General features: G+C 42.9%; 2 long non-coding RNA genes across 2 annotated transcripts; one reads left to right on the top strand and one right to left on the bottom strand.

Moving 5' to 3' along the window:
* Positions 1-6,104: 6,104 nt before the first annotated feature.
* LOC136356435 (uncharacterized) lies at positions 6,105-7,312 on the top strand. The gene is made up of 3 exons (XR_010741240.1): positions 6,105-6,243; positions 6,707-6,926; positions 7,004-7,312. It is a non-coding gene; the product is annotated as an uncharacterized lncRNA (long non-coding RNA).
* Positions 7,313-9,433: 2,121 nt separating this feature from the next.
* On the bottom strand, positions 9,434-15,267 carry LOC107281062 (uncharacterized). The gene is made up of 6 exons (XR_003242230.2): positions 14,906-15,267; positions 14,508-14,589; positions 14,151-14,245; positions 10,196-10,280; positions 9,783-10,019; positions 9,434-9,707 (listed from the first exon to the last, which is right to left on the bottom strand). It is a non-coding gene; the product is annotated as an uncharacterized lncRNA (long non-coding RNA).
* Between the last annotated feature and the right edge of the window lie 8,080 nt (positions 15,268-23,347).

The raw sequence follows: 23,347 nt of genomic DNA, 5'->3' as shown, positions 1-23,347 counted from the left end.
ATAAGGGTTTTTCCGAAAACAGAGTAAGAATCGGCTAGAGTCCGGATCGGCTACGACTGGGATCGGCTAATCTGAGTTGGACTGGTTAAGTGATACAGCCGATTCCGACAATACGACGCGTGTGCGACATTGGATTCGAGTTGATGTGCTTCAAGATGATTGCCACGCATTGATAGAGTCCTGAGAAAGCAATTGTATCTATTAATTAGGATATTTTATGTAAATTCCTTACAGATATGTTCGGGCAAATGTCTGCCGCAAAGACTTATAGTATCTTAGAGTTTGTTAGAGATAAGAGTCGTGTCCAATATGGACATATCTTGTATTTCTCGGGTATAAATAGACCCCGAGCCTTATGTAAAAAAGATTCAACAGACATTCAATACAATTCCGGCGCATCGCCACCTTTCGCTTTTATTTCGACGAGTTCTTACTTTCGGGTTGAGCTACATCGGTTTCGATCTTCAACAAGAGGTAAAATTCGTTATGACGGATCGTGTTCTTAGGATTAGTGCTTTCATCTTCATGACACTCTAATCTTATTTGTATAATTCGTCAAGTTATCATATATCTTATATAATCTTCAGCAATATCGATTATCTAATCTATTATCGGCCGACATCTGTATGCAGAAGACAGCCGATTAGGTTAGATCTTGATGTTGATCTAGATTATATAAGATATCTACCATTCTATGAATCTTCTAGCGGATTTATTGTCTAGATATTGTTCTTCTTTTCATACTTAATGCTGCATCAATTGAGTCTGATCTATTAAGTCGTGCTTAGAATATTGATCTCTAGCCTGCCATCTAGTTGCCGATTAGAATAGCATCGGAGTTTCAGCCGATCGTATCTGATTTAACTATACTTATTCTATTTGATTCGCTGACAAGTTAAATCTGTCCTTTATATCAAGATATTGTCATATCGAAATTTGTTAAGCTCTTGTTTGGTATGTTATTCTTGCTTTAATATCCTGATATAGAGTAGTATCAGAGTATTAGCCGATACATGCTAGATCTATCTGATCGGCTACGTTATCAACATATATAGTCCTGTTATTGATATATATTTCGATCAAAGTGGTTTATACTGTCTTGGCATGATGACCGATCTATCCCAATCATTTGATTTAAGTATATATCGATATAAGGAGTATATATCGTTAATATCAATAGCCGATCGAGTAGATTTGGTCCTTCTTTACTTATTCATGACTGCCGATCGATGCACAGATGACATCGGCTCAGATACGAATGATACGTCATCGGCACCTGGCCGATCGGCTATCATTTATAGGTTTAACCACGGTTCTTTTGTCTTTATTTCTTGTTGATTGCAGGATCAAATCAACTGGCACGCTCACACGTCCGAAGGCGAGTTTTGGACCTGCACTGGAGTTAAGCAGATTTCCTAGGCCTCGTGTTTTCTGTCAACAGTAACCCAAGATCCCGCTTGTGCCACGTGGCCCAATGTGAAGCCAGGGATCGGACCCTGCAATCGTATATAGAGATTACTTCGAATACCATGAAAAGTTACTTCTGTCCAGCTATAAAGTTACTTCTAACAACATGAAAGAATAGTTCTATTTTTTCAGAGTTACTTTCCTCTAGGAGTGTAGTAACTAATACTGTGAATAGTTACTTATAATACTATAACTAAAATATAAATTATATTGAAGTATTAAAAAATACGTGCAACTTTATATCTAAATTTAATTATATAGAGATTACAATATTGTTCTGTAAGTATAGTTACATTATAGTTAGTTACATTGTAATTATATAGTGTAGTTATTACATTTAGTTACACTACAATTATACTATAGTTACATTTGAAAGTTTTTAACCCAAAAAACTTGTGATAATTTTTTTTAGCAATTTTGTTGATTTTTACTAAGGGCCTGTTTGGCACAGCTCCAGCTCCAGCTCCGGCCCTCCAAGAGCTGGAGCTCAGCCAAACAGTTCCAGCTCCACCAAAACTGGGAGTGGAGCTGGGTGGAGCTCTCACACAAAATGAACTAGAGTTGTGGAGCTGGGTTTATGCAGCTCCACAACTCCACTCCAGACCCAACTCCTGAAACTAAATTTAGGAGTTGGAGCTGTACCAAACAGGCCCTAATAACAGCTAGATTTTGGCAATACAGCTCCATCCAAACAATTGCTTACATACCAACTAGCGTCGGCTGGACAACTGGACTATTCACCCAACTCGTTGTCGTAAGGAGGTCCATCCAGAACGTGCACCTCACCGAGAATGAAGAGAACATGATCACTTTGAAGCTAACAAACCACGGTGAGTACACAACAGTGTCGGCTTATAGTGCGCAATTCCTATGCTCAACAAAGTCTGATTTTGATGACTTCATCTGAAAACCCTGGTCATCGCGGAAGTGCGAGATCTTCGCATGGTTGGTGATACAAAACATAGTTTGCATCTCTGACACGTCCACAACTAGGGGATGGCCGAACAACTCCGTGTATCCCTTATGTCACCAGATACAAGAGAAGGGCCTATACCTCATAGCGGAATGCAGATAGAAAATAAGAGTTTGGGGCCGTTGCAGAATAGGTTTAATGTCACAACCTAAACCCCACCTTGTAGGGGCAAGCCACAATGGTGCAGGAGTATAGAAGGCAATAGAAAGCACGAGAGAAGCATCAAAGCAAGTAATCCACACCTTAACAATATTGAGATCGTAGTCTCATCCTCCATGAAACACAAAACCGGAGTAACTAAAAATCTCTTGAGGGGGTCAACTATATTTAAAAGTTTGTAGGTGTTACCCTACTTTAACATTTAGGAACGAGTTTTGTTATGACACAAAACTCCTGAAGATAAATTTCTTATATACAAATCTAAATTAGAGTACTAATAATATTTATTTTTTCCTAATACCTTTGCGTGTGTATATATATATATGTAGGGAGTAGCTATACAACTGTCGACAGTTTTTGGATGAAAAACTTTCAAATGTAACTACTATATAATTAAATTGTAACTACTATGTAACTGACATGTAACTGATATATAACTCGAGTGTTGCTAAAAAAAGCATGATGGAGCAACTGGTTAGTTGAACAAACCTCCAAGTTGTAGGTGTTGGGTTCGATCCTGCTGCACACATCTATTTTTTTTCCCGTTTTCCTTCACCAGCACAAATCTCAAAGCATATTAGACGGCTTAAAATTTGAAAGTTTTCACCCTTTGTTAACTGCCTTCATCAGCATAAATCTCAAACCATATTAGACGGCTTAAAATTTGAAAGTTTTCACCCTTTGTTAACTGTCGACAGTAGTATAGCAAATCCGTATATGTATATGTATCGCTATAGTTCAACAAATGATTTCACTAATCACTCGTTATTTCACTTTTATTACTCATGGAATGGTCGAGATCATTTATCTATATTTCAATAAATGGTTTCACTCATCACTTATTATTTTATTCTTTCATTGCTAATGGAACAGTCCAGGACATCATCTGTATAAAATCCAATGTTGATGATCGTCTCCACCTCACACCTCTCGACGCCCTAAATTTCCTATCTCCTATATTTTCGGCGTCACCCAGGTGATCTCCTCCTCGTTCCTTGGTGTCGCATCTCCCCACGTCCTCATCCCTCCCTGCCGCCCCCTTCAAATCTTCAATCCTCCGTCCGAGCCCCTAACATCCGCGGTCCAGGAGAAGCTCCGCTCCAGAGGCCTTGCAGGTTCCAGAAATTCGTTTCGTTTTTCGTTTCTCTCCTCTGTAGTTGGAGTTGCTTTGCTTTTATTTGATCGGTGAAGCCCTGATATGTCCGGACTTCAGATATTAGATTTTGGCTCAGGGGAGTCCTGATCTGTCCAAGGCAAGATTATACTTCCTCTGTTTACGCCAGGACTTTCTAAAATATATTTGAATGTTCATTTTATTAAAATTTTTTAAGTAATTATTAATAAATTTTCTATCATTTGATTCATTGTTAAATATACTTATATGTATACATATAGTTTTACATATTTCAAAAAAAAAGTTTTTGAATAAGACGAATAGTTAAATATGTGCTGAAAAGTCAACAGTGTTAAATATTTAGAAAACGGATAGAGTACTTTTCTAAGGGGAATTTATGATTTGTTAGTCACTTTCTATGTGTATCTTTTTGGATTTGAATTTTTGGAAGATTTCGATCGGGTGTAGTGTAACGCTGGCAGGCCCATGCAATCTGGCGAAAAAAATGACTGAACGATGTAGGATAAAAAAGGGAAAAGTACACCGAAGGTCCCTTAACAACTTGTCATCGAGTTACAAAATCGTCCCCCAACCGCAAAACCAGATATCGGAGGTCCCTCAACTAACAAAACCGTTCGCGTGAGGTCCTCTGATGGTTTTGGACCCGGTTTTGTCTGACGTAGCGGGTGAGTCAGCGTGGGCCCCACATGAGTTCCATGTGTCAGGCTGCCACATCATCTCTCCCTTCCTCCTCTTTCTCTCTCTCACTCTTCTCTTCTCTGCGCGAGTGTGATGGCCACGGCCTCCTCCTCCGTTGACGCCGACGCCGGTGACCGCTTGAAGGGGTCGGCCACGAGCGGCGTGACGGGGCTGAGGGCGACGGCAGCTGCGACGCGTGAACAGGCCGCCGTGCCGGGGTTGCAGCCAACGACCCCTGCCCCATCTCCACGCCGCCCTCGCCGTTCTCGAGCTGTCCCGGCAAGCCAGCCGGCGGGGCGAGGCGGGAGAGGAGGAGGTCGGACGGCCGGTGATGGGCGACGGGCGACACAGCGGCAGCGACGACGTGGGAGTAGAAGGGCCGCCCCCACGCCGCCACCGCAGCCGCCGACGGCGCGGGCGACAGATGTACAGCCATGGCGGCGGCGGCCTCGCTCTCCCGTCGCGCTCCCTATCGGTGCCGTCCGCCTCCGCCTCGTCCTCCTGCGCCCGCCCTCCCACTCCGCCGGCCTCCGTCGCCTCTCCACCCGCTGGCGTGCCCGCTGCCGTGGATGACGACGGCGGTCTCCTCGCTCCCCCAGTCGCAGCTCCCGTTCCTCCGTGCTCTACGAGGACAGTGCCTCGGGCGCCGGCGACGAGGCCCCCGCCCCCCGTTGCTCGCTGCTGCCGTTCGATCTGAATCTGCCGGCCTCGTCCCCGAAGGCGGCCAGAGCAAGCGGAGCGGCAGCGTCGGCGGGCGAGCGCAATGGCGGAGCGGCGGCTTCGGTGGGCGAGTGTGGCTGAGGAGAAGCGGCGTCGGTGGGCGAGCGCGGTGGCCAAGAGGCGGCGGCGGATAGGGAACGGCGGCGCCGACGACTCCGTGCCACTCGCCCTCATCTTCGGCGGCGGCTCCGGGCACAGGCGGAGTAGAGAGGCGTCCTCTCAGCTGTGCTCCTCCCTCGTCGGCCGCCGACCGCCGCCCGTCGCGCCGGCAATCCTCTCCGCCGCGCTCCCTCCTGTCGGCCGCCGACCGCGCCCGCCACGCCGGCCCTCCTCCCCTGCTGGCCGCCAGACGCGCCCGCGGCGCCGGCCCTCCTCTCCTCGCCGTCGCCCCTCTGCCGTGGCGGGTCGAGGCGCGCGAGGGACCGCCGGGCATTGGCGGCGCGTGCTGGGTGGTTGCGGGTGTGGGGGCCGCCGACGCCCTCCTCTCCTCGTCGTTGCCCCTCCGCCGCCTCGCTGCCGACGAGGTCTCCCCCACCGCCCTTGACTCGCTCCCCTCCCCTTCCCCCGCCGTTCTCATCCCCACCCCCATCGCCGCCACCGCCCACCTCGCCGGTGCCCCCTGGCGGCCGCGCCCGCCCTGCAGCGAGTGAGAGGAGAGAAGAGTGAGATAGAGATGTGGCAGAGAGAGAAGAGTGAGAGAGAGGGGGGAGGGAGATGATGTGGCAGCCTGACACGTGGGGCCCACGCTGAGCTCAAGCGAACGGTTTTGTTAGTTGAGGGACCTCCGATATTTTGTGGTTGGGGGACGATTTTGTAACTCGATGACAAGGGACCTTCGGTGTACTTTTCCCAATGATAAAAAATGCCCACGGACGGGGGTCCGGCGGCAAAGTACAAAAAACCAGGCGCTCCAAATCACCTAATCGCGGTCCAAATCTCCTAATCACGCTCGAAATCCTCTAATCTCACTTTCCAAATATCACGCTTTCCCCTAATCTCGCTTTCCAAAAGCCAGACTTTCATTCTCTGAAATGTATCTCTCTGTATATACACGAATGGAGATGGACAGCGACTGTACGCACTCGACCAGGCAGAGCAACCAGGCCATCAGGTATCTCCGTTATCTTCAAGATTATTCAAGCCTGCTATCTCATTCTCTCTTATCTTTCTGATGAGTATTTGTAATATATTGTTATCCATATCATGCGAATTTTATGCATATGTATTGTGTCTAGATCATTGGCGTATTAGAATTGAGATGTTTTGTATGTATACGATGGTCAAAATTATTTGTATGCTGTCTCCAACCTGTACTGTCTTTTGGCTTAGATTAATCACTGTGTGGCTGTCTCGGTTGGGATGTATACGATGTGAAACAAATCTCTAGAAGATAAGCTTCTTATGGGTCAATGTGAATCGGAGTAGAGATAAGATCTATCTTCTTCTAGGACTCCTATATATAAGGGGTAGGGTGTGACTTGACTGACTTCTAAGCTTCTTATGTTGTATTTTTAGATTAATTCCTTAACTACAGATTGAACTATTGTTTGTCCTACTTTGTTTTGCGAGATCAGGCCGGCGTCCCCTCGCGTCCCGAACAAAACTTCTTGGAGATCCGATCCGAGCGGCTACGCGCATGCAAGTGTGCATGCGTGCTGAGTACCAGGAGTCGAGGACGAGTCGTCAAGAGTTGCTGCCGGCCTCGACTTGTACTTGGTCTCCGTCCTGTCAACCGCGCGAGGGGAAGTAGTCGCTGCCAAGGCATCAGGCCAATCAATCACCCCATGCATCGATGTATGAGGGATTTAGCCTTAATTCCTCATGCTTGCTAACAGATTGATTAAATTTGATTGTTATTTGATCGCTTACAGCTATATGCGACCAAGAACAGAGCCACGCGCTTGGACTTGGGGTTGACTGGCCGACGTACACACGCATGCAATGCAGGCGTGCCTTATCTTCATCCAGGATACTACTCACGGTAATTAGTAAGAGTGGTTTTTGAACCAATTTACTAATAATTCATAGATACATCCGGACATGTATATATTAAGGTATTCAATCTATATATTTTTATAGATTGATTATATTTTCTTGTAATTCATCATATTATGGATGCTTTGCTAGCGGTAGATTTGATACTGCTCTTGATCTGGTGGTAGATTAATTTCCTGCTCTTTGATCTATATGCATATATGTTTTATTTGATGAAAATTGGAGAAAACCATGTGAGAGAACTCACTAAAATTGATGGGATACTTGGAGACGTGCCTAATTCGGCTGGGCCGAATCAGCTGACTTGCCCACCTCCCTCGCATCTCTTTGTTTCACTCTTTTTCTGATGATGCTACGCCGGAAACACGGTGACATAGTCTCAATCCATTTAGCTGGACTTGCAGATATGTCGGTTGTCATTCACCGCCGCTGTTGGGAACGTCGTCGGCCTTGCGTCAACGCTTGTCGATGGCGGCTGGCGTCCACCCACTTCTCGTTCCTCACTCATCGAACCAGCCAATTGGACATCCCAGAGGTAGATCAACTTGTCAACAGAGCCGGTGGCGAGGAAAGACGGGTCGTACTTGTCCCTATTGAGCGAGAACACCTTGTGTTTCTGCACTGGGATGACCAGGGTTCGCGCTGTCTCGGGCACATCCCAGTCGCGCGCGGTGCAGTCACTGGACACCGGACTGGACGTCTTGGTGGTGCATCGACCACGTGGCGGTGTGGACGCAGTACTCGTGGTCGTGGAAAGTATGGACAGAGGCGGGACGATTGGGGGACCAGAGCTTGAGCGTGTTGTCCCAGGAGGCCGAGAAGAAGGTAAGTCGTGACGGACGGAGTTCTAATAAAGGCCATGCACACCTCCCGCACATGCAGCCGAAGGTGGCAGACGGGGTTCTGCGCAGGCAGCGGTAGGGGATGGTGGTGGTGGCTGACGGGGGAGGTTGGGGATTTATTTTTTGTCAAAGGGCAAAGCGCCCTCCATTTCCATTAACAGAAATGCATCAGACTATAAAGAAAAAAAAAGGTGCACTGAGGCCTGGCCAAAAGTCAAGGGAGAGGGGGGGGGAACAGGTCTAATACCAAACAGAGCAGACACAAATAGAGAAAGGAACAAAGCTAAGAGACTGAACAGAATAGGAGGTTGGGAATTTGAGACAACATTATATTTGATGCCTTATTAGGAGCATTATACGGCCTGCATTATACGGAAAAAACAACCGTTTGATAGTTTGACACCTCGAGAACCTCAAATCGGTAAAAATCAAATCTAATTTGATGTATTACTAAATTGGTAGAACCGAGTCTTATTTGATGAATTGGTACAATATAATATGATATTGTGTGGGCACAAGAAATCTTACAAGAATTCATTATATATAATCAATTCAGTATACAATATACGAGAGCAATATATGCTTAAAAATATGTTGAAAAATAGAGTTATTCCATTATTTATTGTGGGCACAAAATAAAGCATTTGATACATACATAGAATATATACCATGTAGGTAAATAACTATCCTAATGTTTAGCGACACACTTAAGAAATTCTCGTGCGCCGCTTGAAATGTTGCTTTCTTACTCATTTTGTTGCTACATCAATTGTATTTTTTTTTGAAGAAAATAGCACAAATTGTTGCCTTAGCTCGTAACCGTTCTGCAAATACATTTGTTAATAAAATAAATAACTATATTATAAAATATAATATAATATTCTAAATGATCAATGCTAGTCGGGAATGACGTTAAAGCCAGCAAATGTATTGCTTCATTTTTCCAGTCTGCTAAGAAATTTGAATAGTTAGCTACCTTATGTTAGACAGATAAATTTATTGGTTCGAACAAGTTTCTAGAAGAAAACTTATGTGTCTACAACTGGATTTGAAACAATTATTTTACGCCACAAGTTGATGTCCTCGGTACAGCTTGAACCAGGACATGCCACAAGCATGGCTTTGCTGAAGTAGTCTACAATGGTTAACAGTTGTTTGGTATATCTCGTATTTGGGTTATTCTTATATGTTGGAGTTAACGGATTAAGGTTTAGTACATAGAGTGTCTTGCTTTCTTAGTCCAGTATAACCGTGATATAGCTTCCAACGACACGCACTAGTACAAGAATATATAAAAAGTGAACCGTCAAGATAATAAAAAAAACACGACTATATAAGAATAAACTATAGCCAGCTTACCGATTTGCATTATGTAACTTTATAGCGGATTTTTTACCAGCTACCAACTGACTCCGCAAGGTCTTTTTTTATGGAACTTTGGGCTTACACCAAATCCAGTAGTAGTAGTCTACATGATGTATAATAATTATTTAAAGCATGAGTAAAAGAAGTCAATATTGGGTAGATTATAAAAACCTACTCAAAATTGTATGTTCAGGCAATGCTTTGTTATTGCTTCATTGGTTTTCTGAACCGTCTGGATGCTTTCATACATGAACTTACGTATAGACATGTTGAAGCAATCATGGTCCAATGGTTCATCCTTCTTTAGTACTGACTGAAGTGTTCTGAGACTCAATTTAATGGTGTGCGACTATGAACTTTTCTCCCATATGTTCTTATCAATCAATAAGAAAATAGGTTAGTGCATGTTTGAAGTATATGGAGGATACATCATATAGAAGTCGCTTACTCTAGGGTTTTGGCAGATTTATTTGTTGGATGCAGCCGAAAAGGCCGCCTATTGATGAGGAATTAGGTCCTGATGTTCCGATAGGTATTGATACCTCTTGATTTGGTGGAAACATGACACACATGATTCGGCTTCGGATCAACATGATCCAAAACTTGCAACTGGAGCACCACGTCTCCTTTGGTTATCAACCATGCGTTGCCCGGTTGACCTCACTGCAAAGGCTAATCCCTACATCTGAATTGAAGAACACAAGCAAAAACAAGATAGATCACAACTCATTGTATAAACCTAGAGGGAACTATATTTGTGATAATTCATTCATCTACCCATAAAATTTCAGTGGTGAACAAACAATTACTTTTTATGAATGAATGAGTTAAGGCATGCATGTTTTATGGAAAAATACATACCTCGTGTTCAGGAGGGTGACCTCTCTATAGAGGCGATTATAAACGTGTTGAAGTGGACCCAAATACACAATTAGACCAACAATGTCTGCAAAAAACGTCAGCCAATATATTACCAACAACACAATTCAATATTTTTCCAAAAATATGAGCTGCAATTACTAAAAACTTGCCCATAAACATCTTATGACGATGTTTTGACAATGCAAGTCACTAATTTTTGTGAGTTGTTTGGGGAATAGAGAAAACTGTAGCGATACATTAGATGATAGAGCTATAGTATATCTAGTGAAAAAATAGTCATAATCCCTTTTTATTGCTCAAAAATTGAGTTCCCATGAATTAGGCTAGAAATAAACACCATGTATGGTATATTTTTGTCGTTCAATCAAAATATTGTTAAGTCTTGTTGAATATTCTCCACTTATAATTTCTTCCATTTCCAAGCCCTACAAGTGTACCAATCATATAGCATATTTAGTCGATGGTAGTATGTAATCATATCCACAACTTGTGTGCAAGACTTGTTGTGCTGGTAAAACCCGTTGTGCATAGGTAAGTTAAATTTATTGAATTAGTTGAACTGAAAGTAATTTTTTTTTCTATTGTATGATTGACTGATTGTTTGTTTCAAAATGTTTAAGTACTTCGACTATGTTGAGTTTGATGATTCCAGGTAAACGTATTTATTTTTTTTATACTTTTCCATATTGAAAAAGGAAAAGGAACTTACGACAGTATCCATCAATATGAAGCGTTGCTTGTCACCATCAGCTTCGGAACGAAACTTGACATCTACCACGACAATAACACTAAATGTTTTGTTTACCCTGGAATCATCAAACTCGACATTGTCGAAGTACTTGAACATTTTGAAACAAACAAGCAGTCAATCACACAACAAAAAAAATTTATTACTTTCAGTTCAACCAATTCAATAAACTGAACTTACCTATGCACAACGGGTCTTGCACACACAGCGGGTCTTGCACGCACAAGTTGTGCATATGATTACATACTATCATCGACTAAATATGCAATAAAATGGAAGTAACTATCAGTGGAGAACAGTGGAGAATATGCAAGAAGGTTTAACAATATTTTGATCGAATGATGGAAATATACCACGTATGGTGTTTATCTCCAATCTGATTCATGGGAACTCGATTTCCGAATAATAAAAAGGTATTATGGCTATTTTTTCTCTAGAGATACTATAGCCAAGTCATATATTCTAGCATCGTAGTTTGCTCTGTACCCCAAACAACTCAAAAAATTTAGTGACTTGCATTTCTAGAACATCGTAATAAGACGTTTGTGTGTATGTTTTTAATAATTGCATCTTATATTGCTAAAAAATTTTGAATTGTGTTGTCGATCATATACTGACTGACTTTTTTTTCAGACATTGCTGGTGTAATTGTGTGTTTGGGTCCACTTTAATGTGTTTATAATCATCTCTATAGAGAGGTCAGCCTCCTGAACACGAGGTATGCATTTTTCCATAAAAGATACATGCCATAACTCTCGTTCGCAAAAAGTAATTTAAAATTCACCTTTGAAATTTTATGGGTAGATGAATGGATTAACACAAATATAGTTCCCTCACTGTGGTTTCTACGATGAGTTTACAGGAGTTGATAGGCGGCCTTTTCCGCTACATCCAACAAATAAATTTTCTTAAACACTTGAGTAGGAAACTTCTATATGGTATATCCACCCTATAGATTGAACAGGCACTAGCCTATTTTTTTATTGATTGGTGGAAACATATGAGTGCAATGTTCATCCCCGCACAACATTAAATTGAGTCTTAGAAAACTTTACTTAGTACTAAAGAAGGATAAACCACTAGATCGTGATTGCTTCCACATGTCCATACGTAAGTTCATGTATTAAAACATCCAAACGGTTCAGAAAACTAACGAAGCAATAGAAAAGCATTGCCTGGTCTTACAGTTTTCGGTAAATTTTTATAATCTACCAAATATTGACTTCTTTTGTTCATGTTTTAAACAACTATTATACATCATATAAGCTTCTACTGGATTAGGTGCAAGCCTGAAGTTCCATAAAAAATAGACCTTGCGGGGTTTGTTAGTAGCTGGTCAAATATCCACTATAAAGTTGCGTAATGCAAATCGATAAGCTGGCTATACTTTATTCTTATATAGTACTGTTTTTTAATATTATCCCAATGGTTGACTTTTTCTAGATTTTTATACCAGTACGGGTCTTTGGAAGCTATATCCTTATCATACTGGACCAATAAAGCAAAACACTATGTATTAGACCCTAATCCGTTAATTCCAGCATTTAAGAATAAACTAAATATGAGATATAACAAAAAAACTGTTATTGCCTAATACTTCAGCAAAGTCATGCTTGTGGCATGGTCTGGACTGAGGATATTAACATGTTGTGTCAAATAATTGTCACAAATTCGGTTCTTGGCACGTAAGTTTTCTTCTAGAAACTTGTTTGAACCAATAAATTTATTTGTCTAACCCAAGGTAGCTAACTTAGGAGCTTGTCTCAGTACATCTCTTCATGTGAGCCTCGAAAAATGGAGCACTACATTTGTCAGCTTTTAAGGTCAATCCCGACTAGCATTGATCATTTTAAATATTATATTATATTTTATAATACAATTACTTATTTTATAAACTAAGTCAACAATTTTTGCAACATCTATTGATGGAGCAATAAAATGAGTACGAAAGCAACATTCCTAGCAGCGCATGAGAATTTCTTTAAGTGTATCGCAAAAGCTAAACATTATGATAGTTATTTACCTACGTGGTATATTCTATATATGTATCAAATGCTTTATTTTGTGCCCGCAACAAATAATGCAACTGGAGAGAACTAAACGAAACAGTATAGATATCACACATATATAGAAGTGAAAATCACAAAGCAGTTTCCAGAATACTATATCCACAGTGCTCATTGATGGCATATAGAACACAGCATAGGATGTGTGGCAATGTGCCATGTCTCGGATAGTCGGATTACTAACAGATCAAAGACCCATAGCATATTTAACCATGATATAGAACGCCGGAAACTGATCACAGATGCACGACAATCTTAAAAGTATAAAGGACCAAAATAAATCTGATGGTCTCCACTTCACCGCCTCAATTCACAACTCACAATTACTTATCATTCATGCCCCTACCTTAATTTTCTAGCTTAATTTTTCAGTGGTATAAACTATTCAAGTACAATTCAATGATTAGAACTCAAAACAAATGAATCTGTCCTGCTATATTAACAGTTTGGTATATTGTGGGGAAAAAGTATGAGCCAAGAATTGCTATTGTTGCAACCCTCAGACGTTTAGCAAAAAGCACACATAACCATTGCACCCATCCTAATCATTATCTGTTTCTTCTACTGAAACAGAAAGCATTTAGCTAGGGCACGTACAATGGTGTCTAATAACGGGCTCTCTTCGTTATTATGCAAGTAAATTTGGTGACGTGGAAGAAAGAGAGGGAAGGAATGAGAAACAACGTTGCTACGTATGATAACAGCTCAGAGTCGACTCTTAACACTTATTAATGGAAAGTTTGTTGCATGTGGGTGTAGAAAAAGTTTGTTGCATGTGGGTGTAGAAAAGAAAAGAAGTATACTAAAAAAATATTTAGTGCATTAATGGTTTAGAAATCTTATTGTCTCTACTATTGTAGGACGATAATCTCTAGTGCCATTAATTAATATAGAGAACTCATATTAGACTCTACCTTTATACATACCCTTATACTGGCATACCATTTTTGTCATAATGGAAATTCAGAAAAACATAATCCAATTGTAGAAGCTATATAATGTAGATAGTGCAATTAAGTATTTATTTCATTTATAATGGCCATGATCAAGGGATAATTCATCAGCTGAGCGAAATTCTCCATTTCTGAAATAACCATAGGACAAGGTTTCCAATACTCACCTTGGAGAGAGCAGAGAGCAGGACGAGACTGATGAGAGTGGTGGTGATGGGGAAGATCTAATTTTGATTTGGAACAAATTTAGCACAGTATCGACCTAAATGAAATGAAACCAAATCAGCAAGAGAGCTTAAGAAAATAAAATACTGATGACATCAGCTGAACCAGCAACACTATATACTATTTCATTTTAACGTAAAACTGACTTGAGTGACCTCTAGGTCACTAATGGATGCTATAGTACAATAGAGGAAAATATATCAACAAGAACAGATTCATTTTTATTTTGAATTTTATGTCTCTTTCAGTCACTTCCGAACAAATTTGTATCTACAGACAAAAATTAAACAGGTACTCACAATTAGAGTTCGGTTCTTTATTAGTTTAGCTCCATGGTCTGAGAATCACCGTACTTCAAGAATTAGTTGCAGCTCAAACACTCTGCACTAATGGTGAGACAGTTAGCAATTTTCCTAGCTTGACTTAAGATCAGGCCTGCTATCTTTTTCTCACACGTGCAGATAATAACTATTTTTTTATCGCACATACAGACAATAATTTATTTTCTCATAGGTGGCACAGTATACTTATCAGCTTATTCAGAAAATAATCAGAGTAACATACAGAGTGAAACTGAAATAATCTAACATCAATTTCGGTGATAAAAAATGCAGATCATGTCATGCATTGCATCACATCTGTTCGTGACATGGCACTGGAGGGTTCTGGGGAGGGGTGGGGAGGAGGGTTTCTGTACCTCCTATTGGTGGCGGATGGGATTTAGATTGGCCGCGGTGGCGCTTGATGCGTAGCAGCACGTTGGTAGAGGAGGCAGCGGGCTTGACCGGCTTGGCGACGACGAGCCCGGCGACTTTGGCCGACGATGAACTGGCGACGCAGAGGCAGGCGGCCAGGTGGAGATAGGTGGCGGCGAAGGTGTGGGCCGGTGTTCCGACGGCTTGGATAGGTGGTGGCATGGAGGAGATCGTTGGCGGCGGCGGCGCAAATCGGTGCGATGAGCGGAGGGGTGGCACGGAGGAGATCGTCGTCGTTGGTTGCGCTGATCGGTGAGATAGGCGGAGGTGCAGCGGGTGGATGGGGGAGAGGGGGGAGGGTTGCATGACAGAGGGCGGGGAAACGAGATCGCGGCGATTCCTCGGCTGGGAGAGGAGGGGGCGTGATGGAGGGTGCGCAATTGGATGGCGCAGGCGGGCGTAGAGGCGTGATATGTGGAGGCGCAACCCGGAGTGGCGTGGGGGAGCGATTGGGATGAGGAGGTGGGGAGCCGTCGGATGCCACTCATTAGATCGTTTTCGATCGTTGAATATATGTCGCACGATCAATGAGTAAAACCACTGTTAAAACTATTAGGTAGATGGGCCGTCACAAATTTTGATTGATTTCAGTCAGATGTTTCAACCGTCGGATGGCAATGCAATGCGTTGCACGATTCCCTGGACCAACCTCATTTCTTGCACTCAGTTCAAATAGTGGTACCATCTACAGCAGTAATAACCAAGAAAAGAAAAAATGGAATCGGGCAACATGCGTATTTCATTAGAAATTCAACTAAATTCCAACTGAATTACAACATTCTGAAATTTACCAAGAGGTAAAGGTAAAAGTTAGTAGATATTCTGAAATGTCTGAACTTGAGGTGCTAATCAGATAGATATATTGAAGACTTTACATATCTTGTGCAGGATGGTTGTGTGGGGTTTTGATGGGAAACCGCTGGCGAAAGCCTTGCCAGGCCATGGGCCGACATGACGACGGCGACGCCATTTGGCGCCGTTCCCCTCCTTAGAGGTCTCGTCCTGGCGTTAACCCCTCATAACACCAAGAACCCTCTGCGCGCAATGGTAGCCTTGGTGGACTCCTGCAATGTCCCCGAAGCTCTTCAGGTCTAGGGTGTTTGACGAGGCCTCACTTCCTTGGCTTCGTTCCTTGCTACAGCGCGTGTTCATCACTCTTATCTGGTTACTGTGGGGTAGAGTCGGAGTTGCTTTGCTGGGGCGACGAAGCTTGGCAACGATGACACACTGCAATCTCTTTATAGGATTGTTGATGCTAGCTGTGTGTAGGAGTGGTTCCTTGGTAGCTTGGGTTGATGTCCTTCGTGGGTGTCGTTCTTGTTTGTTCATTTTGGCGTTGGGGTAGCATCGCATTAAAGTCGAAGCTGCTGTGTCACTTGGGTGTCAAGCTTGGCAACGATAACATACGTAGACTGCCGTGTCGTCTCAAATGGCAAGCTTGGCCGATGCCTTGTGTCGGGCTCCGTCGTGGTAGCTTAGGATAGGTTAGCTGTTGGTGTGGTGTTGTAGTTGTGGTTTTCGCTCAGTTTTCCCTAATTAACTGAGCACTGTAAGGTTTAATCCCGTTTTCTCCTCAAAATGGGATATCTTCTTCTTAATATAAAACGTCGGCAACGGTCTGACCGTTCGAAAAAGAAGACTTTACATATCTTCTTGACTGCAAGTCATAGAAAGATTCATAGAAGTGTACAAAAATAAACACAACAATACTAGAGGCCTTAAAAAATGAGGAGTGTTGTCTCTGCTAGTTTACTGGCTGAAGAGAGTACCAACTAACACAAGAACAGATCTATGTGTGGCACAAAACTTCTCCATTTTCATCAGAACATCAAAGAAAGGCAATCTTACCGTATCATGTCAGAGAAAACCTCAGCAGATTCTCAGTTGCATGTCCCTGAACTCCCACTTGATTCCTCCTGGGCCTATGCTTCCCGGGAATTGAAAATTTTCACGTACTTCTCATGATCAATAATATACACAAACTTAATCAGAATAATTTGCGCTGTCATTGATCAAATGTTGCCACTTGAATTGCTTTACAATAATCTAACAATGTTGTTTTCTTCTCCATTGCAAATTGATAAATCAAAACTATGGAGCATGAGGCTCAATTCTTGTAAATCCCTATCATCTCATATTGATATTCTTGTTTAACTTCAATAAATTACATATAAACAGTGAGTAAGCATAGCATTATAGAGAAAATAGCAATATGACAAGAGTGCAAGACCATGACTAATTCAGCCATTCAGTGACTAATTAACTACTGATTCACCATGTTCTGCTAGCTGCTGTTGTTCGCCGCCTGATCTGCTAGCTGCTCGGCTGTCAGCGCGGGCGGTCTCGTTGCCCAGTCACCCGATGCCTCATGCCCTCACCTGCTCTGCCTCCTCCTGCTGCTCGCTGGGTCCCCGCCACCTGCCTCTACCTCAGCGCCTGCTCGACGCCCGCGCCCGGCTGCTGCTGCAAGCCTGCGCTCGCCTCCGCTTGCTCGTTATCGCCGGCTTGCCGCAGTACCTCGTTGCTGGTTTGCTGCTTCAGCCAGCCGCCCACCCGGGAACCCTCAACCCTAATCTATGGAGAGAGACGTGTGCGTGAGGTCACGGCCGCTCCAAGATCGCACGACGATGACACCATGGATGGATGAGTGGGGGTGATGTCTGTCGGCGAGGCACCGCAACGGCGATGGGGAGGAGAGCATGCAGAAGGTGCGCTGCGGTTGATGCGGGGAGTGGCAGAGACATCGAGAGAGAGAGAGAGGAGGCATGGTAGTTGTAGGGAACGAGGGGATGCGCGTGTCCCCTTTTTTTGTCCCTGAGTGCGGATCGCGATGGGATCCGGAGGAGTCTCGCAATTCTGATCCACGGTTAATAGTGTGTCTATGTTATATCACGTGTCTATGTGTGTCTATGTTGGATCAAGTGTCTACGTTGTTTTCACCATCACCTAAGTAAGTACAGATTTCTTCTTTACTTTTTATGTTATTCGCTGATTAGGATTACTAATTAATCTTCGAAAATGCTACTCCCTTCATCTACTTGATAGTCGTATTTCATCTTGTCACACAGATCAAGGATAAGTAATTCTATTATCATCTATTTAAACATGCTACTAGTTATACCTCGTAAATAAGCGATTCATTAATATTTATATTTATCGATGCCCATGTAGCCAATCTTGTGTGGAAGAATGAAGAGTCAAGCATTAAATCCGAGAAAGTCATTAAGAGAATAGGTTGTTGGATTGAAATATGCTTATGAAAAATAATTTTTTTTAGATTTGGAAATATGCCTATCAAAAGTAGATGGAGTATATCTGTGTTGTCACAAATTTGTAATTTTGGAAGTTACATCAACTTACATATATAATTTTGAGACTTGCATGTATAATTTTGGGACTTATAGTGTAAATCACTAAATTTACATATATAATTTTAGAGACTTACAATGTAAATTCATATGGACTATTTTTTCATAAAAAATATGTGATACCCGTTATTCCAATCCACGTTACAACATTTCCCAACTCTCCAATATCAAAGGATGCAGCAGGCGTTGGGGGTTCTCGTCGCTGAACATGTGGTGGAACGCCGGGTATGTGTAGGCAGCGGCGGCGGCGGATGGAGCACCGCAGGAACTTTCCCGGTTGCTATCACCGGTGCCGAGCCCAACCTCCGCGTATGGCCGCCAGTAGCCGTAGCCGTACGATGGTCGTGGCACCAACTCGTTATTCACGCCTGCAGTCACCATGCTCACTGTCACTGGAATGTCACCGTGCTCACTGTCACTGGAACACCGATAGCCATGACATTGGGTTGATAATGAGGTTGATAGAGTTGGTAAATTTGATAATGTTTTTTTTAGCAATCTGTTTTGAGCATGTTTCTGGTCTCTGTAATGATCCTTTCAGTAGTAGCCCTTGCTCCTTGCTTTGTAAAGCTGGCATCCCCAGCGGTTGACGTTTTATGTATCAGACTCTATTGCTTTCAGTAAAAGCAGGGCCTATGGCCTTCAATCAAAAAAAAAAAAAAAAAAAAAACATTGCCGGCGGCAGCGGTCTTGTCAGTAGTGTCCTTCCTCTCGCCGTCGCCGCCACTATCTGCAGTGAATTTTTCCGCGTCCATGTCGCCGATGTCGCCGTGACGGCGACTTCCTTGGCGATCTTCACGATCGTCGCCACGCTGCTGAGCGACTCCATGTGTCCATGCGCTTAGGTAATTTTGCAGCTTATTAAATGTGCATATGCCACTGGATGGTCGAGCAGAGCTATGTATGCTTCGTGAGGCAAGACAAAACAACGACTATATGATTGTAGTTATACTAGATAATCTACTCTATATCATTAAGTTTGTCATAGTTTAATAATTTACCACTAACATTATCACTTTCTATAAACTACAATATACCGATGACTTTATCAATTGTTCTACAATATATTGTTGGGCTGGATATTTTTAAAAGATATACCCAAAATACCATTAGATACATACAAGATTAACAATTAATTTATCTCATTAGAATTTTCAACAAAATATAAAAAATTTTACGTGGCCTCCTTACACAACATGGAAGTTTGAATCTAAGTTTTAACTATTTTTGTTGTATAATTTTTTTTATAAAAAATATTTTTGTGTGGAGCTAGCCCGTCTATCCCACTTGCTGGATGATGCCTCCTAGTGCACCTTTGCATGGCGCTGCCAAGTAGCTCATCATCTCCTTGCGCATCGATGCCACGGCGCTTGCTGACACTCCAAGCGTAGTATCCCCCGAAGCTAGGCCATCACCGCCTCCCCCCTTACGGAAACATCCCATGACCGGAGAAAAAGCCCGCTATAAAAGGATGGAGCTTGGAAAGGGGCCCAGTTAGCAAAGGATCCACTCAACTTATGTCTGCCAAAAAAGGCCGGTTCCTGAAGGATATCCATGGCATGGCTAGAAACAGCTAAGTCCGCCCACAACCTCCGTGTACGCCTGCCACTTCACATCCTCCCGGCGCCAATGGCGGTGGCGAATGCCAGTGTCCCGAGCAATCGAGGCACGCCAAACCCATCAGATCTTGATGTTGTCACCATCACACAACCTTATTACAGCAACCGCCTAAACCGAGCATGGAGCCCCTATATCCAGCCATGCCCCCATCGCATTACCAATTCAATTCTTGCATCTGCTGTAGCCCCACCATAATTGCCACTGTGGTCTCCCATTGAGCGAATCCAGCATCAATTGCCCCAGAGCAATCACAACCCCAACCCTAGCTTCTCGCAAGCACCTAAGAAGGATTGACCCCGCTGCCGCAATCTACACTAACCGATTGGGCTTCTCGTGGACTGTTCTGATGGTGGTGGAGGCACGGAGAGGAGGAGGGGACGTGGTGGCGGCGGTAGAGTTTGGGGTTGCCGCCCACGTTGCCTCTCTTCAAGACGACGCAGAGTTATAACACTTCTTACTCAAATACGAAGAGGTACTCTCTAAGAACAGAGAAAAACAATTCTATACATTAAAATTACTGCCTAGTTTCCTAAAGTTATACTGCATATATATATTTGGATGTAATACTTACTGGATTCGAGTGTAAATAGCTCAAAATCATCCGTTGGATTTGTGATGAGAACCTCAGTCCCTGCTTTGCACTTCTCGTTCGTTTTGTTCTTCTTCTTGCTAGACTCTAGTGCATATTTTTTAGCCGGTTTCTTTTTGTTACCGGCCTTGCTCTTTCCCTCTTTTCTCCTGTGGGTGTTATCTGCATGGGCGCATCTATCGATTATATCGAATCACTTCTGAGCAGAAGTAATCCATCTTGTTGCCAACTCCTGAGTGGTGTAACGATCTCGGATGCTTGATTTGAATGCGCTTATGACAAAGGCATCAGTGATTTCAGGGATCGTATTCTCGCATTCATTGAATCGTCATATATAGTCCATCAAAGATTCATCTGGATTCTGAGTTAGAGTGTGGAGGTCGTCCTCGACCGCGTGACATTTGTATGTCCCTTGGAAGTTGGCGACAAATTGCTGCCATAGAACCCCCAGGAAGAGATTGAGCAAGGCGGTTAACCAATTTGGCGGCACCAATACCCAATCGTATAGGTGTCGATTAACCAATTTGGATCGTATAGGTGCCGATTAACCAATTTGGCGGCACCAATACCCAATCGTATAGGTGTCGGTTCTTACCCCACAACTGGCAACTTTTCCATGTTTCATGGATTTAAAAAAGGGCTTGATGTAGCTTCCTGTGGCATCAATCTAACAATCCAATTGACATCGATCTAACACAGTAGCAGTGGCAAATCAATGCATCAACACAATACAAAATTCACAACCAACCAAGAAAAGTGAAGAAAAGATCCAACGACGCTCCCGCTGGCAGCGGATGGCGGTGTCCCACTCACAGCCGACGTCCCTTGGCCACTAGCAGCCTCCCTTGGCCAACCTCTGCTGTCGCCGTCGCCTCCCCTAGCCACAGTCGCCACCGCACGTCGTTGCCGCCCCTGCCTCACGTCGCCCCAACCAACCCCGTCATCCCAACCATCCCCTCCCCCTCCAAGAGATATGGCGCATCCAGCCAGATCTACACACTACCGGTGGGAGGCCGACGGAGAGGGAGGGGAATAGGGGAGTAAAAGAGGGGAGGCCGCCCATCGGGCACCATTGATCGCCGGCCGGGAGAAGGAAGCGGCTAGAGAGGAGGGCCGTGGAGGAGGAGGCAACGCCTCAATCGCCTCCGCCATCACCACCGCTGCCGACTCCGCCCGCCACCTCGCAACAGAGATGTGGGGAGGTGGATGGATAAGGCTGGGTTAATGAGGATATTGGATAAAGGCGCTGGCTCGATCGGTTCGGCTCGGGTGCCAGTTTTTGAACCTATAGAGCCAATACTATATGTGTCAGTTTTTATCTAGATTCGGCACATATAATAGAAGTATAGGTCCTGGACTATGCCCGAAAAACAAACTTTGTTTCAAATATTAATTACTTGTATTAAACCCATCTTTATTTTAAGTTTTTCATTAAGACGATGTTAAGTGAGTAAACACCGACATAAAAATTCAAATTAGATACGACTCTTGTGTTCCCTTACACATCATAGCCATCCAACTGTTCGTATGGTCTACATGTTTTTACTAAATAACATTACGGAAAATGCTTAATAACATTACAGAAAATGCATCAGTTAATTATTATCTCATCGGTCTCGATTATTTGCCGAAATTATCACATTAGTATGATCAAATAAAATGCAGATATAAACCACAATGAGCAAAGGTTTCCATTTCTTCAGCTCATTTCCAAATCTTTAGGGTATCTCAAGCTCCTTTCCATGTCGACGGGAGTGCCTGGGCTGCATCATCATTCTGCGCTCTGGAGAAGATTTAACATCAGAAAGAGGCCGGGGTTTAGACACAAGTAAAATGTCAAACACATTTATGCAAAAAGAAAATGTGTTTTTGGTGCATTTTCTGCTATATATGTCATGACTGTTTTGAGTGATATATTAGGGAGGGAAAACATATTGATAGCCTACCTCCGGCTTCAATGAGCCTCTCTATCCGTGCAACGACATGCTTTGCATAGGTGCAGTTGCGGAGCTGCCTGTGGTGCATCCTCAGGTATCTTGCGTTGCCACTCGTCACAGGTCACAATTACCTTTTGCACAACGTAATTAGCATATTGGTCACTCACCAGAACCTGCATTAATTAATTGACCAGAAATTCATTAAGATACACATACTTAAGACCGGGTTCATAAGCTAAAACAAAGGTTGTGAATCAGTTCAATGGAGCATTTGTGTAATAGACATAATTTGACTAGTGTAGTAAACATTAATTTCAGGACCAGTGTTATAAACATAATGGGTTTTATGTTTTTTTCTCTTTCGACTTAACTCTTTTATGATAACTTTAGGTTTTGTTCATTTCTATGTATATATTAAGTTTTGTTCAGTTTCACCACTTTTGATGAGGTCAGCCGTGGTTAGGACCTCATTAATAATCTTCTGGGTTTCATCATAGCTACCAAAGACCAAGCTCTTTTCAATGACATTAGAAGCGTACTTTTGCTTGCTCATGGTCACAATTTTCCCAATAAATATGTTTATAATTAAAGATCGCACAAGGGCTTTCCCATGCTGCAAAATGTGCTACAAAGAGAAAATTCAAACAATAACTAAATGGGAATTAATGAAGAACTGGCACGAAAAGATAGGTAGAATTAATGGGCTTTCCTAATAATGTAGAATTTATGCATAGATGTAATGAATAGTGAACAACATCAACAAGGTAATTATACTATAAGCTATAGCTGACTTACACAACATAGTTAGCGTATTGGTCTTTTGCCATGTAGTAGACATCCTCTGTAATCTCTTCGAGAAAAATCTCCTGT

This window comes from Oryza sativa, chromosome 5 (genome assembly GCF_034140825.1).
Source record: "Oryza sativa Japonica Group chromosome 5, ASM3414082v1".
Lineage (NCBI taxonomy): Eukaryota > Viridiplantae > Streptophyta > Magnoliopsida > Poales > Poaceae > Oryza > Oryza sativa.
The sequence above is the reverse complement of the archived record's forward strand: the minus strand, read 5'-3'. Positions and strand labels throughout refer to the sequence as shown.